Source organism: Charadrius vociferus, unplaced genomic scaffold (genome assembly GCF_000708025.1).
Source record: "Charadrius vociferus isolate BGI_N301 unplaced genomic scaffold, ASM70802v2 scaffold559, whole genome shotgun sequence".
Taxonomy (NCBI): Eukaryota; Metazoa; Chordata; class Aves; order Charadriiformes; family Charadriidae; genus Charadrius; species Charadrius vociferus.
Genome location: NW_009650252.1, coordinates 12281 through 30069, shown reverse-complemented (window position 1 = coordinate 30069; position 17789 = coordinate 12281).

The following is a 17789-nucleotide window of genomic DNA, read 5'->3' as shown; positions in this document are numbered from 1 at the left end:
GCCCGGGGCTGCCCCCATCCACCGACAGCCCTTGTCCGGGCTCCCCATGCTCTGGGCCCGCCCGCCCTGCTCCCCGGGGTGGGCGACGGGCTGCTTTTCCCCGGGGGATGGGGGTGCCTGCTGCCCTAACCAGGCCTTACCTGCCGCGGGGGGGCTGAGCCGGCCGCCGGGGACAGGCGGTATCCGGGACCCCCTCCCGCTGAGTGCAAGGGATCGGGTCTTGCCTGAGGTGGGTGCAGCTGCCCCCCCAAAGTCCCCGCACAGGGAGCAATGAGCACTACGGGGCAGGAGGGGATGGCTGGAGGGTCGGGCAGCCCCTGAAGCAGGCAGGGACCAGGGCTGCAAACGCTGGGGCAGGGCAAAGAGTGCAATGAGCATCACATTAATATTTGACAGGGGCATCAAGTGGCAGCGCCGGGACTCAGTGGGTGGCACCAGCACTAGTCCTGGAAATAGCAGCTCGGTGGCTTGGCTCCAAGCCTCATCCCATGCGTCGGGTCAGCAGAGAATGGTCAAATCTGGTCACGGCACCTGACCCCACACACAGCCAGGCCAAGTTTTGGGAACAGAGGAAGGGTTTTGCACTGGCCGGCACAGCGAACAGGTACTGACGGTGGGTGATCTTTGGCAGACAGACCTGCCGCACCACTACCCGGACATCTGTTACCGATATCCAGCCATGTTTGTGTTCCTTCCCTCCACCGCCATCCATTATATATGTCCAGGATGGGTTAGTGGGGCTCGGTTACACGTGAGAAATTCCATCGAGGGGCTGGAATAGAATCAAAAAGCAGCAGATCAAAGCCTTTAAACACCGATCACCTGTCGAGGATTCATTACAGATTCAGACTTTTAATTGCTCCTAGGCCCTGGCGTGGGCTGACGCCGGGCACAGAGCGGCTGTTGTGGGGGGATGAGCTGACACCACCCTGCAATACAGCCACAGCGCCAGAGCGGATTACACTGGCAGCAGCATGGTGCCCTGCAATATTGATGGGGATGTACTATGAAACACGGGAACACTGCCTGGTGCTGTAGGCGCCACATGTCTCAGGCTAAGCAGACACACATTGCAAGCTGTGACATGAGCCTGTTCCCATCTTGTTGCTGGCATGGTGGGCAAGGGCCAGAGCTTTGCCAGCTACTGGGCCAAGGGAGGGGGATTTTGCCAAAAGCCCCGTGAGGGTTGAATCTTCCTCCAGGTACCAGAAAGCTGCTTGCAAATGTCCTGCCTTCTGCTCCCCTGGAATGGTGGGGAAGGACAGAAAGGGCCACCTCAAAGCCCAGCCCCTTTAGGCAGTCCCTGTTGTTGTTTGTTGTTGTGCCAGCATCACAGACTCACAGAGCAGTTGGGGTTGGCAGGAACGTCTGGAGGTTGTCTGATCCAAGCCACCACTGAAGGAGGGCTACCCTGAGCTGGGTGGACCCTGTGCACCACTGAGAAAAGCCAGGCTCCACCTTCTTTGCACCCTCCTTTCAGATATTTATGTATACGGAGAAGATCCCCCAAGCCTTCTCTTCTCCAGGCTGACCAGTCCCATCTCTCTCAGCCCCTCCTCACCAGAGAAACGCTCCAGTCCCTTCCCCATCTTGGCAGTCCTTCCCTTCCAGTCAGTCTCTGTCTCTCTTGTCTTTGGGGGCCCAGCATTGGATATAGCACTCAAAGCACATGAAGGTGGTAACAAGACACTTGAGAACAAACAGTGCCCAAGAAAAAAACAGTGCCTAATACCTCTTTCACCAACATTAAGATCCCTTAATCTTAATCCCTTAGAGCGGGCATGAAACATCAAATAAAGTAGCACCTGAGTAGAACAGTTTGATTGATGCAAATTGTTTGCAGAGAACCCCGAAGTGCTTTGGACAGAAACAGTCCAAGGTTAGAGCCAAACACCACTGTAAGCTCTCCGAATGCAGGGAGTGAAACCCGAGGGCACGCATGGGGTACCTCTGCACAGGAGTGCTTTGGTCTTCTGAGCCTCCTTCTGTGATCTTTGGTATGGATTTTTGGTGGTGTCTTGTGGCTGTTTCACCAGCTCTGCAGTGTCCATCGAGCTCATCCGAACAATGCCAAATGTGTCGAGATGCTAGAATGAAAACAGGTGGCTTAAATGCAAGAAGCTCTTGCCATGACTACAGCTCTGAGGAGGTCAGCTCTAAACTAAGCCACCTTGAGATGGTAACACCCCACCGAACACTGCAAGAACTCAGTGAATCAGTGCTTCAGCTAAAGTGGGACATGAGAAACAGACAGCCCAGTGCAACCAAGAGCTTAATGGAGTGCTTTCAAGTGGCTCATTTCACTTTAAGGAAAGACCTTTGGAAAAAGGAGCAGCACGTCCTATGTGAGGAAGAAACGACCTTGATCCTTGCCTGTTTCCAGGCCTTATTCTGCCTGTAACTTTGGGACATTTTTGGTTATCAAGCCTGGTTCCTGTGCCTTCCCAACCAGTACCAACATGCCCTTCTGCACTGGTATTCAGTAACTTTCTTAAGGGGAGAAGCAAAACAGGCTAAAAACAACCACACAAAACAACCCTTCCCCTCCCACCTCAGAAGTTAGTTGTTTTCAGTGATGTGTAAGGAACTCCGCTTCCTTCTTAAAGCAGGCCATGGGAAGGGAAAATATGTAAAGCAGCTGAGGACAAGGAAGGAACAGCAGTTTTCTCACCATTTTTCCCTGTAGCTAAATACCATTTGAGGTAGAGAAAACCAAAGGTGCCTCAGAGCACATCTTGTAGGCCTTCTGACATCATATGCAAATGGTATCTCTTCCTCAGGTGCAACAGGTACCTTCACTTCAGTTGAGCTTTGATGTGACCCACACTGTCCTCTGGCTAGCCAAAGTTGGGCTTGCTGCCATAGTATTTGTACTTGAGGAAAGATGAAAGATTCCAGAGTGTCAGCACCTTGCTCTTGCTTGTATTGCCTACATCCACAAGAGCAATATACCTGCTCACATCCTGCAGGTCTCCTGTCACACTGTGTGACATCTGTAGGGAAGCAAAACGTGATGGTACAGGGTAATGGGAAAAGTGCGTGTCCCCCGTGAAGTGACTGATACACTGCATCAGTCACAGGTGGTCTTTGGCTGAGAACAAGAAGGCCTGAGGACGGGCAGGCTCATGAGATCTAACAACAAACAGCAGCGCAAACCAAAGTGACATCTGACTGCAGTCCAAACAGACAGAGAGGACAATGCACCAGGATGGAAACAACTCCATCTTTAAAGTGTTTCCAGTGGAAAAGATGATAACCTTACCCAACATTAACACAACAGCCCTAGTTTTACTTGGAGGTTGTCCTGACACCTACATGATGGGACTAGTCGCATTTTATATACACAACATTATGACTGAAGACACAAAACTCTTCACCACATGACATGACCTCTTCTTTTCAGAGATCTGCCCCTGAGTTCACTTGAATGCTATTTAAACAGGACTAAGGGCAACTAATTGGGCATTGGATTCACAGCAACACAGTCGGACAAGTGTTGTCAGCAATGGCACAGTTTTTCAGGCAGTAGGAGTTGTGGCCATAAGATACATCTGAGAAACAATCTTGAGCCTTTGTTGGAAAAAGTGTGGTATTTAAAGGGGCTGGATGACTTCAGATCATTATTTGAAAGTTGGCATCATGTCTTTTTAAAAAACTGAATCCTGACTGCAAAGTACATGCTATTTCACATGGTCTTACAAACCTGTAAGGAAGTCTTTCAGAATAGACCTTCTCCAGCGGAGCACAGTGAGACTTGCAGCTCAGTCAGATACTAATGTGGAGCCACATTTCTTGGTATCGATTTCTCCCTACAAAATGCAAACCAAGTTTTATTTTTAAAGCCCTGCCAGACTGCAGCAAAAATAAAGAGTTTCACACAGAACCACACGCTGGAAGTGTGCAGATGATGACTACGGAGGTCACCATCTCCTGGAGGTGGAGGGAAAGTCAAAATGCCTTGACCTCTTGTCTCTGACCACAATCTACTCAATTATTTCACATTATTATTTGCATTCACTCCTTCCATCAACAAAGCTTGTCATATTTTCCTTCTCCTGGTCTTGGAAAGCCAGTGCAGCAAACACCAACAGATGTCCAAATCCTCCAGACACATTTTGACCACATGCCCAACTTGACAAAGATTTAGTGCATGAGTTGAGTGAATAGGAAAGTTCTGAGGTTTCCTTAGGATGCTTAATTTTATTCCGCTCCCATCCCTGAGAAGTCAGAGCAAAAGCGTTCACGGCCAAGGAGCAGACTTGTATCCATTCCTTGGGTGAAGGCTCTTCTTGTGCTGCCTCTTCCCAGTTAGCCTTAGATTGAGAAGTAAAGTAAGAAAGGACAAGGGCGGGTGGAGAGAAGTTAAGAAATAGTCTATGTTTGTTACCTGTAACATGTTATCTTTGATAAAAAATGAGGAACAAGACTCAGGCCGGGCAGGCATCTGTCACAGCCCTTTATTGTGGTGGCTGGACAATCGCTAACCCACCCTCAAGAACACAGTTTCCTCTCTGTGCTCCCTCCTGCTGCCCTCACAGCAGGCACGGCAGAGGGGAGCTCAGCAGTGTCCACACTGAGGGCTGGCTGCTTCCAGCCCCACTGAAAACTGACAGGGCTACCAAGCATCTCAGGAAAAGGAAACCCACCGCGTCTCCAGGGAGTTAGCTCTCATCCATGCAATTTACCTCCTCGCACCATTTTTGCTGGAAGAGAACCTTCCAGTGACCAAGGACAAAAGACTCAGTTGTGCTTTCTGTCCTCAAATTTTCTGTTTCATTGGAGTGACGGGATTTCACTGTCTTAGTGCACGAGGGAATCTCCAAGGCTTAATACTGAAATCCTCAGGTTGTAACGAGGTGCACATTTGAATATAATCACTGTTAATGTATTCCCCTGTTGATCCAAGCAAGTATGTTCTCAGAAAATTCATGCTGACGGAAACCAGGTGTGAAACAATGTGCTGAACCACTACAGAGAATCCCCACAGGAATTTGAAGACACAGGCTTTCTTTGTAAGCCAGAACTTCCTTACAACTTGTTTTTCTCCAACCCTCCACGGTCTAGTGGTGTTGGGATTGTGTTTGGTGGGGGTAGTGGTTCTTTACGCTTGTGGACTGAGGATCATGTCCCTTTTTGGGTATCGGAAGATACTGAGAGGAAGCAAAACCTGTATGTTTGCCACGGTACATAGCGTTCCTCTCCAGGGAGGTTTCAGATCCTCTGAAGCTATGACTGGAAAGTCCTTTCTGCTGAGGAGCATTAACAACTGCAAATCCGACAGAGACTAAACACTGTCCTCAAAATCCAGACAGAGGAAGAACCAGACCATTTAGTACAGGTGACTGAAACCCAAGGAAATAAACACAAACACTTAGAAAGCTTGGAAGTGGGGAGAAAACATGACTTAATGTCAATGATAGGGAAGACACTTAGTGGAGAGCATTCCACATCAGAGACCAAAAGCATTGTACCACAGCAACAACAGCCACTGAATTCAGAGGAAATTTTGTGACTGGATGAAAGGTATTTGCTCTGATTTTTCAGTTGGGGAAAGATAAGACATTTTCAAGCCTCACAAATCCCTCTTCATATTGGTCCGTAGCTTCATTTCTTTCTTGAAAGCAAAAATTACCAAAGGAGAGATGAAGATTCTTCCCCTCCTCTACCATCTGGGTACCTAGGGAATGCTGTTCTACAACTACTACAAAGGACTCGCTCAAGTGATAAACTTTCTAATGGTGCTCACTGATGACAACAATACTCAGATGATGGGATTTGAGAAGGGAGAGGGTAAAGAGACACTTTGCTATTTTGTAAATCCAGGAATATTGTGTCCAGCTCTGGAGCCCTCACCAGTCTTGGTCCCACCAGACTCAGTCTCAGGCTGCACATGGGACCCTGTTTGGACACAGGGGCCTACATCACATCACGGCAAGCATGGAAGGGATGTCAAAAGCACATCCAAAAATGTGTGGCGTGAAATAGTCTGCAGTATTTCTATGCCTTTCTCCCTGTGCATCTTTGCCTCTCTCTTTGCATCTTTCTTCTCTCTCCTTAGCTGTGGGGAGAAGAGCCATCTGATGGGCTGGAAGGAGAGGTATGGGTGACTGCCAGCTGGGACAGCGCACACAGAGCTCCATTCTGTTGAATTACATCAAGTACCTGGACTGGTGTGGCTCTTTCCTTGGTACATAGTGAACTCTGCCATTTGCAGCCTGGCAATGTTGGAGGGGCCTGAAGATTACATCTCAGGAGCCAGGGGCTTGGTGTTGGTCCCTGCATCCAGGGCATCTCTCTTCCAATATAAGGCCCAGGACAAATGTCCTTGTTGCTAAGGTCCTGTTGGGAGAGGAGGGAAGAACTAGTTTAGACCTCCCAGGCAGAGGAAGTGTTGAGCCCGGGCCTCGTTTCTTGGGGCTGGTCCTGGCTGCATGATGGGAGGTGACCCTCCACTCTCCTGGATGTTTTTGGTGCTGGGGTTTCAGGGGGTGTGAAGGCAAAAATGTGGATCCCAATGGCAAGAAGGGGAATCTCATAACCAGGAGAGCTGGGGCAAGGACATTTAGTGGCTGCCTTGACTGCAGGCAACATGAAATAGTGGAGTTCAGGGGAGCACGGAAGGAGAGCAGCAGAGTGGAGACCCTGGATCGGTTATGGCAGATTATCGTATCTTTTTCAAGATCAGTCAGTTCCTTTCAGAGTCAGTTTCTGGATGGATTTTGTGTGAATGTGGGAGATTTTGGAGAGAGATTCTGAGTAGAGGATGAGTTGAATTGCACCTTTGCATGGCCTTGGTTTTCCTTGACAAGGTGGTTTTTATGAAGGAAGTCTCCTCTGACTAGACCTCAGACTTAATCCTTGAAGGAATATCGAAATTTGGGTTTTGTGAGGTTTTCTGCCCTGGTACTGAAGTGGAGTGAGGGCCATGATAAGTATAACTTGCAGTTTGAATGGGTTCAGAGGAGTTTCTCCCCTGCAACTGATTGCGACTCCTGCTGGTCCCAGTGTCCTGCAGCAGCGCAGCCACTCTGTGCAAACCGGTGGAAAACTGCTCCCAGGTGCTCTATGTGGGGTCAAAAAATCCTAAGCTTAATTTCATCGATGAACTCTGCCCTCTGCAGACAGAAGCCATAAATTAATTTCTGTCTTAGTTTGAGGTCCCAGCATGGAGATGAACTTTACCAGAGAGGATGCCTGAAAGCCTTTCGGGCTATATAAGGTTCAGGATTTTCACTTGGCCTCCAAGTTTCTTAAACAGAACATTAAAACTCTTCCCCAGGAAAAACAGGGTTAAACCTCTTGCAATCACCTGTTAAAGTTCATGTCTCTATCGGCTAAAATTCTTAAATCTTCCCCAAACATATGCACATTTGTAGCCGAGGGACTTGCGTGAGCCAGCTGGGTGCAGTGTACCCCATTGAAGCATGGATGTGCACCAGTCTGCTACAGCACTTCTATTTAAGAGACCTAACTGGTCTGTGATGGCCTCACAGGGTTTCCACCCAGTTGCCCTTACTGTTCCTGAACGAGTCCCTCCAGTTAAAGACAGAAAGGAACTTCAGGCAGTGTGTGTTTGCAAGTTTCAGAACAAATTCCTCTGCAAGAAGGTTCAGGGTTTAGGAAAACATTGGGAATTTCTTCCGCCTTCACAGCAGCTGTTAACCCTTTGTGCAAGTTAAGTTTTTCTTTTATATCTGCAGTGATTGCATTCCCTTGATCCTGACTGATATTAGTGACTTTATGTTGCTCTGCTGGAAGCCAAGCTGCTGTGCTAGCTGTCTCCAGCTCTTTTAAAAATCTTCTACTTCTAAATATCTCAATTTTCTTGAGGCTCTGTCTTCAGGCCTGAAGATCTTCTCTCCTGATCAAGATGGTGTTTTGTTCTGCTAATTTGGGAATTACTGCCAGACCATCAGATGCACTTCTGGCCCTCGAAGTGGCCATCTGCCCTCACAAGCCCTTTGCTTTTGCTGCAGTTCTTTTCTCCCAGGTTTGGGGCAGCAGAATAAAATTGGTTAATTTGTCAAATGGTGTATGAGTAGAGGAGCGAGTGCTGCCAACCCACTGCACCTAGTGTGGTTCCTGCACAGTGTGGGGTCAGGCAAGTCCACACTACTGTTTTACTGCAATCAGTACAGGTGCTAAAAAGCAACAAAGGACCCATACATGGTACAGCCCACTGCCAGATGCCACACAGTACAGTTTGGGGCAGGACTGAAAGACACCAGAGGATGAAAGGTTAAGGCAAATTCTCAAAACCCACAGATCTAGTGGGATAATTGACTCTTTTCCTGGCACATAAATATTTCTTGAGATACACATCCAGCAATCTGGCCAACCCTGGATAAGCTCAGACCAACATAAAAGAAAAAACCCAACAATCTACTCTGTCAAGCAAGCAGTAAAAAGTGCAACTAGGGAAGTAGTTTGGGGAAATCAGTTCAAATGGTGCCCACACACTTGGACTTGCTAAAGCCAACGGCAGCAACCATTAACGTCCAAGTTCCCAAGGTGGTCAGGATATTCATAAATGCAGAGCTTTGTTCGACAGAAATAAAATGAGCATACAAGTTGTTATAGGGTCCCTCAAAAACACTTGCTGGTGAGACGGGATTCCTACTACAGACAAGGAATCCTGCCTGCAGTCAGTTCTTTGCTAATTTGGCAACTCTTGATTTCACCCAACAGGGTCTATCTCCCCAGGAACCCCACCAGAAACCTCCCAGAGGAGCCAGCCTGTGACCTGCTGTGCCTGCCCATGGAGGACAACTTGCAGAGCATGACCAAAGCAGCTCAGCTGGACAGTCTTAGGCTGAATGTTTGAAGGTCCCTGGCTCAACCCAGGGTTTTCACGGTAGTCTCTCTCTGCCGAGCACTCTGTCCCTTTCTGCCCTGCTCCAGCCCTCCTTCTCCTGCCTTCCCAGGGCTAAGGGCACAGCCTCTTCTGCATCCTGTACTGCAGCTCCTTAGTCCTTTTACTGACTCCCCACTGCCCTCACTCCAGAGACCATCACCATGCACAATATCCAGATGTGGTCTCAGAAAGGCTGAGGAGAGAAGACTCCCTTCCCTGGCCCTGCTGCCCGCGCTCCTGCTTGTGCAGTCTGGGAGGCTCTTGCCATTCTTGGTTGCAAGGGCATCCAGTTTTTAGAATCATAGAATCATAGAATCATCTAGGTTGGAAGAGACCTTTAAGACCAGTGAGTCCCAACATTAACCTAACACTGCCCAAACCACCACCAAACCATGTCCCTCAGCACCACGTCTACCCATCTTTTAAATAGCTCCAGGGATGGTGATTCCAGCACTTCCCTGGACAGCCTGTTCCAATGCTCGATAACCCTTTAATTGAGGAAATTTTTCCTAATATCCATCCTAAGCTTCCCCTGGTGCAACTTGAGGCCGTTCCCTCTTGTCCTATTGCCTGTTCCTTGGGAGAAGAGACCAACCCCCCTCGCTACACCCTCCTTTCAGGGAGCTGTAGAGAGCGAGAAAGTCTCCTCTCAGCCTCCTTTTCTGCAGGCTGAACACTCCCAGTTCCCTCAGCTGTTCCTCATCAGGCATGTGCTCCAGACCCCTCACCAGCTCCGTTCCCCTTCTCTGGACACGCTCTGACCCTCAATGTCTTTCTTGTCATGAGGGGACAAAAACTGAACATAGTATTTGAGGTGGGGCCTCAACACTGCTGAGTACAGGGGGATGATCACTGGCCTAGTCCTGCTGGCCACACTGTTCCTGATACAGGCCAGGATGCTGTTGGCCTCTTGGCCACTTGGGCACACTTCACGCTGGACCAGCCAGGAGCATGGGGGCCTCAGGTCCGGGCTGGGGTATCAAGCAGGCAGGAGTCTTGTGCCAGCTCTGGAGGAGGAGGGGATGTGGTTGTAGGTGCTGGTGTGTGATAGGGGTCCTGTGCATGGGGCTGCTGGTGGCAGTGTCTTTGCTGTGGCAGGCTGTGTGATGGTCCTGTGCATGTGTCTCTGTGTTTGTGTGTCTCTGGGACATGTGCCCAGCTGTGCTGCTGGTTGAACCCACAGAGAAGAAAGCTGCAGCTCTGTCCCTCATCCTGGGCAGAGACCCCCGGTCCCCAGGAGGGTCCTGGGCTGGATTTGTTGGATGCGGTGGCAGCTCCCGACATCCCTTGACATCCCACTCTGCTGCCCTGCTTGCACAACACCCTCACCTCTGCCTGAGTGCCCAGACACAGCTCCTGCAAGGTCTCTGCTGCAGCACCAGCCTTGCTTAGTCACCTGCTTTCCTGAGCAGTTTGTTGTCCCCTCTCCTTCCCACTGCAATATTGGATGAAATACATATGTGCTCTTTTCTGAGTGTCAGCAGGGAGCAAAACAGCATGGATGGAAAGGGGGCGAACAGCCCTCTGCATCAGCTCCTTCCCACTGAAAGGGCCGAGGTGGCATAGAGGTGGCAGCAGTGACTCCCTGTGGTCTAGCAGGGGACAGCTACAGGCAGTGACACCATGACTCTACACCAGACCAAGGGCTCACAGCACAAACACCTCAGCCATCCCCTAGCCACCCACCAGCCTGCACTGTCCATCTCAGCTGTAGCCCCCTGTCCCTGCATGGTGGGAGAACGTCCTGCTCATGCAGCTGCGAGAAGCTTCTCAGGTCCTCCTCTGGATCCTCCTGCAGGTAAACATGTCTGCCCCATCAAGAACTTGATCAGGACTGTGACCTGGGACATCCCCCTCTCCCTCCCCAGTGAACCTGCCAGGCCAAGGGACATCCTCAGACTGGTCAGAGTCCCACAGCCACATGCATGTTTCAGCCTCCAGCAGACCTGCTCTCCCTTAGCTGACCCCCCCCAGGGAGGCACCACTGAAGAAGATTGGCTTTTGCCGTGACCGAGCGCAAGTGTGAGGTGGGAGGAGAGGTCAGGCACGTCCATCCAAGCATGTTTTTTGTCTTGCCAGCCAGAATGGGCTTGAAGATGCTTGTCTGCAGGGATAGTGAATGCAAGACTGCCACTGCTCCAGAAGACTCCTTCTCAGTTGTTTTTGAGGCAGAAAGAGGAGAGTCAGTGGTGAGGATGGCATTGGTGCCCATGTGCGCAGAGCAGAAGAGGTAAGGAGTCCATCCCCTCAACCACCGGCATGCACCAGAAAATGATGATCAGTGTGATCCAGCTTGGCTCCCCCCAGACCCTCTGCCAGGCAGGTGCTCAGCTGGGACAGATCCAGACTATCAGCCAGCACATCCCCCTCCTGGCCACACTGCCCAGAGTACAGCCCCATCCTGGGGGCCTGAGCCACCAAGCTTTTGGTTGTTAGGCGAGCGCACTCTCCTGCTGTGCCTGCAGAGCCCTTGAGTGGAGAAGGCCTGGCACGGGGACAGTCTGTGGTGCTTTGGGAAGAGGAGGGTCTCTCAGCCAGCCCACACGCTCAGCCCCCAGGAGAGGGGAAGCCATCCTTCACCCCGGCACAGGGATGCTGGTGGGAAGAGTGGTGCAGGGAGAGTCCCTGTGCATGGGTGTGGGTTTGCGGGCACTCCAACCCCAGGAGCCACTCTTACCCATCCCATGTCTCCACCACCACCCCCCTGCCATCGAAGCCTGAGGTACCTCACCCAAGGGAGGGCACTTGCCTGGCCCCTTCCCTGCTCCTGATGCTGCACCTGGGGCCAGATGTGACACACATAGGAGTGTTGCAGTAGGTGGAAAATCCAGTGCAGGAGGAGGGTTTTGGTCCTCTCCATTGACCCATCAGTGGTGGCAGAGACGCTGAAGGGGCCATGCTCTGCGGTGCAGCCCTGTGCCAGGACAAGTTCCCTCTGAGACACCACCCTGACTTCCCCCATCCCAGCCTGCAGCCTCACAGGAGGCTTCAAATGCTGCTTTCTGAACAGCCTGTCCCCAGCATGTACTGGTGCATGGGGTTATACCTCCCTAGGTGCTGGACTTTACACTTTGGGACTTTGCAAAGAGAAGAAATTTTTTTTTTTTTCACTGTGAGAGTGACTGAGCATCAGACCTGGCTGGCCGGAGAAGTGGTGGATTCTCAATCCTTGGAGATATTCAAAACCTGATGGGATGTGACCTTGGCAGCCTGCTCTAGCTGACCCTTCTTGAACAGGGGGGGCTGGTCCCTTCCCAGCCCAGATATTCTGTGGTATTGTGTGTCTGTGACTCCTCCCCCAGGCACCTTCAGGCACAGCTGACTGAATTCTCCTGGATAAAAGCATTGATAAACAAAAGAGACAAAAGCAACCTCCTCTGAAGCTGTCAAATCAGAGCTATCAAAATCTTCATCAGTGAGCAACATCTCCCACCCTCATCATGACAGTCAGCCAAGGTTGTGGCAACGTCCCAACCAGACCCACTAGTAACCCCTTTTTGGCATTAAAAAGAATATCCATTAATGCAGCAAACCTCTACTCATTCCTGATTCACTTTTAACTTCTAGCTTATCTCTGTGAGAGCATCATGAGGCCAGAGACCCTGCCTGCAGACCATCCTGCTCAAGAAATGTGACATTTATTCCACCTGAGCTTTTCCTTTTTCAGGGAGCCAGCTTCTGCCGTGTTCCTTCCCTTAATCCAGATCTGATCAACATCTGGAGAGAAGCAGGGAAGAACTGTTAAATCTGCCTCATACTGACCACTGACTGACACCCCAACACACTGCTCCACCAGAGACCAGTAGCACCTCTGCTTCACCCCATCCTGCTCCCAAGTGCCTGTGACAGCCCCCTCTTGCTGTCATCCCCATTCTCCAGCTGCTGCTCTCCCTGACCAGGGGCTGTCACATGGAGAGGAGTATGGGGAGGTTAAAGGGCTCAGCTGGTCTTAGCATTTCTGCTCCCCTGAAGACCCTTCACCAAGGCAATTCCTCTTTGTTCAAAGCATGCAAACCACAATCAGCACACCCTTCATGCTAGTAATTAAGACTCATCTATGTTTCAGCCAGTGGAAACAATCAGAATGCTTAATCTTACTTGATTCTTCAGCCAAACCAGCACAGTACAAGACCTTGTGGTATTGGGAAAACTCCATCAGCAGCCCCATGGATGGTCCTGGTCTGTACAGACCCTGGCTTTCCTTCAGAATAAGGACCTTCATAACAGAACACTTCTTTCAATGAGAAGAGACACAACCCACCCATGCTTGCAGCACAAAGATCTCCCAGTGTTAGAGAGATGGAGTCTTTGCTCCATGCAGGCTGGGGACAGGACAACCATCGAAGTCCAACCTCAGATCTTACACCATGAAACAGTAATGTAATTCAACCTCTCAACAACCTTAAGAAAGAGGTAATATATATGTGTATATATTTGATAGATAAAAAGTAATAGTGATCTGCACAACACTAGCACAACACCAATGGTGTGGAATAAGGGGTGGAATGTTCTGGTTTGAGGTAAAACAGAACTGATTTTCTTTTCGGTAATTTTACTTTGCAGCTAAGCCTCTTCTAACTAACTGAACCCTCTGAAATTAACAGTATATTTTTCAGACACTGTCCACTTCCAGAGACTGATAAGATCTGACTGTTTCTAATTTATGCCAAGGAATGGTGTGCAGAGAGTCCACTGCTTATACTTATTGCTATAACACCCAAGGCCAGCTAACTTTGTTACTTGCCCCGTTGGAGGGTCAGAAGCGGAAAAGTGTAGAGGGGTCCCACCTGTGGACCCTTCACCAAGGCAATTCCTCTTTGTTCAAAGCATGCAAACCACAATCAGCACACCCTTCATGCTAGTAATTAAGACTCATCTATGTTTCAGCCAGTGGAAACAATCAGAATGCTTAATCTTACTTGATTCTTCAGCCAAACCAGCACAGTACAAGACCTTGTGGTATTGGGAAAACTCCATCAGCAGCCCCATGGATGGTCCTGGTCTGTACAGACCCTGGCTTTCCTTCAGAATAAGGACCTTCATAACAGAACACTTCTTTCAATGAGAAGAGACACAACCCACCCATGCTTGCAGCACAAAGATCTCCCAGTGTTAGAGAGATGGAGTCTTTGCTCCATGCAGGCTGGGGACAGGACAACCATCGAAGTCCAACCTCAGATCTTACACCATGAAACAGTAATGTAATTCAACCTCTCAACAACCTTAAGAAAGAGGTAATATATATGTGTATATATTTGATAGATAAAAAGTAATAGTGATCTGCACAACACTAGCACAACACCAATGGTGTGGAATAAGGGGTGGAATGTTCTGGTTTGAGGTAAAACAGAACTGATTTTCTTTTCGGTAATTTTACTTTGCAGCTAAGCCTCTTCTAACTAACTGAACCCTCTGAAATTAACAGTATATTTTTCAGACACTGTCCACTTCCAGAGACTGATAAGATCTGACTGTTTCTAATTTATGCCAAGGAATGGTGTGCAGAGAGTCCACTGCTTATACTTATTGCTATAACACCCAAGGCCAGCTAACTTTGTTACTTGCCCCGTTGGAGGGTCAGAAGCGGAAAAGTGTAGAGGGGTCCCACCTGTGGGGAGGAGCAGACAGGATGGGTGACCCCAAGCTGCCCGACAGGGTATTCCATCCTGTCTGCCTCATGCTCAGTATAAAAGCTGAAGGATAAAAATTCAGCCCTCTTTCTTCAACAGCTGGCGTCCGAGGAGGACTCTGTCTGTTTGTCTGCCTTTGATCCCAATCCTGAATCCAGATCCAGAATCCAGTTCCCGTCCACCGCTGAGTCCAGTTTGGGACTTTCCCAGTGCCTGTCAGTGAGGTGGTTGTCATCCTGGGAGCTTGATGCAGTTTTGTATACACTGTATATATTACATTGTTTTCTTTTTATTATGTGATTAATATTTTCATTAAAGTACCTTAGTTTTCTTAAGTCTCATAAGTGTCTTTCGCTCTCTTCCTCCTTTCTCTGAAGGGAGAGATGTCAGAGAGCATCTGTCATTCATTTCAGTGGCCAGTCTGGCCCAAACCATGACAATATCTGAGTGGCAATTCTAGAAATGGGATACGACTCTCCAGGTAGGATGCTGACATGGCCAGGAGTTGACTGGATGTGACTGGACCAAAGCAATAGCAGAGTTAGAACTACCAATGAACTTCTGTGGGCATTAAATGAAAATCCATCCACTCCACCCCACAAGGTACACCTGGAAGTGACCCCAAGGGTGTAGGACTCAGGGCAAGGGAAGAAGATGTCTGGAGGGGCACCCCTTTCACAAACTCCTCTTGCTGCCTGGGCAGGTAGGGAGAACAGGACGAGCAGGGACCCAGCACTGCAGGCTCACCTTGATGGCATACTCTGTCCATCCTTGCAGGCAGCAGCTGCCCAGCCCCAGCCCCATAGAGTGCTGCCCAGGAGAAATGCCCTGACGAGCCCCAGGTCCCTCACCACAGTTTCTCCAGCCAGCAGGCAGGATGCTTCAGCCCCTCACACAGCAGCCATATCCCTGTGTCTCCGAGGTTATTTCCACCAAGGTTGAGCTCCCGCAGGCTCTGGTTGGTGCTCAGGGCTGTAGCCAGGTCCCTGCAGTGGGCACTGCTGATCTGGGACCCCCACAATCTGCAGGCACACCGAATCAGAAATATAACAGGTGTTGCCACAGCTGGGATGACAGATGCACAGGCACATGCACACACCTCGCCAGGCCGTTGCCCAAAAGCAATGGTCACAAATCATAGAATCATAGAATGGTTTAGGTTGGAAAGGACCTTGAAGATCATCGAGTTCCAACCCCGCTGCCATAGACAGGGATACCTCCCACTAGACCTATATCTACCTATACCCACAAAATGTGCATCCCTTGGCCAGTGAGGGGCTAGTCATAGACACAGCGCCTGCTCCCAGCCCAAGGATGTCCACATACATTAGGAAGTGTCTACTGGGCACAGAGGTGGGGAGAGCCCCCACACCCTTCCTGGGGAATCAGCATGGCTGGACCCTCTCTGAAGTGCTGTTACGCAGATGTATGCAGGGGAGGGAACAAACAAGAGGAATGGGAGTTCTGTGTGCAGTCACAGGGCTTTAGAAGCTCATTGGGATCACAGAGTCATACCGAGACAGCTCACATGACCCTAGTGCTTCAATGGGTGGATACGGGCTTTTTCTGAAGGACATGCTGGGAAAGCAAGACTTGCTCTTTACATGAAAGAGAAGTAGATCACAGCCCTAGACTTCAGAAGATCTGACCTTGGCCTGTGCAGAGATCTGCATGAAAGAATCCCATGAGATACTGTCCTCCAGAGACGAGTGGTCAAGGAGAGCTGGTTGACAATCAAGGATCACCTCTTCCAAGCTCAACAACCATCCATCAAACATGAAAAGGAAGCATACAGGAGGTGGAAGCACAGGCAGGTGGCTTGGGAAGAATACAGATATGCTGTTGGAGTGTGCAGGGATGAGGTTAGGAAAGCCAAAGCCCAGCTGGCGTTGAATCTGGTGAGGAATGTGAAGGCCAACAAGAAGGGCCTCTATTGGTACATCCGCAGCAGGATGAACACTACAGAAGATGTGGGCCTGCTACTGAAGGGGAGTAGGAACCTGGCCACAAAGGACATGCAGAAGGCCAAAGTACTGAATGCTTTTTTCACCTCAGTCTTCACTGATAAGACCGGTCTTCAACAATTCCAGGTTCCTGAGACAAATGGGAGAGTCCAAGGCAAGGTGGACTTACCCTTGGTGCAGAGAATCATGTTGGGGAATGTTCAAACAAATGGGACATAGGTAAGTCCATGGACCTTATGGGATGCACCCACAAGGGCTGAGGGAGATGACTGGCATCACTGCAAGGCCACTGATAATCTTTCAGATAATCTCTGAAAGTCATGATGATGAGGGAAGATTCCTGAGGTTTGGAAGAACTGTTGCTCCTATCTTCAAGAGATACAATTAAGAGGATCCAGGGAACTATAGGGTGCTCAGTCACCCCCACCCCAGGGAAAGGTGATGGAGGAAATAACCTCGGGAACCACTTCTGAACACAGGAAGGTGACTGGGAGTACTCTGCCTGGATTTATAAAAGGCAAATTGTGTCTGACCAACCTGATAGCCATCTTTGGAAAATGAGATGGTGGAGGAGAAAGCATTGGATGTCACTTAGCTTCAGAAGGGATTTTGACACTGTCTTCTGCAACACCTGCTCAGACAAACTGATGACTATTGACTAGAAAAGCAGACCATGAGATGGATTTAAAACTAACTGAACGGCTCAACTCAAGGATTGTGGTATTGGGTCCACCTGGAGGCCAGTCACCAGTGGGGTACCCCAGGGGTCAACACTGGGGCTAATACTGTTGAACATCTTCATTAGATGACGGGACTGAGTGCACCCTCAGGAAGTTTGCAGATGATAAGACAAAAGTAGAGGAGTGGATGACAGACCAGGTGACTGTGCAGCCATTTAGAGGGACCTGGACAGGCTGGAGAAATGGGCTGACAGGAACCTCATGAAGTTCAACAAGGGGAAGTGCAGTCTTTCATATTGGGATGAGTAACTCCATATACCAGTAGAGGCTGAGGTCTGACCGGCTGGAACGCAGCTTGGCAAAAAAGGACCTGGGGGTCCTGGGGGACACCAAGTTGACCATGAGCCAGAAGTGTACCCGTGCTGCTAAAAAGGCTGAGGATATCCTGGGCTGCTTTAAGAGGAGTGCTTCCAGCAGGTGGAGGGAGGTGATCATTCCCCTCTTCTCAGCGCACAGCTCGAGTGCTGTGTCCAGCGATGGGGTCCTCAGTACAAGGGAGACATGGCCATACTGCTGAGTCCAAAGAAGGGCCACAAGCATGATTAAAGGACTGGAGCACTCACATATGAAGAAAAGCTGAGACAGCTGGGACTGTTTAGCC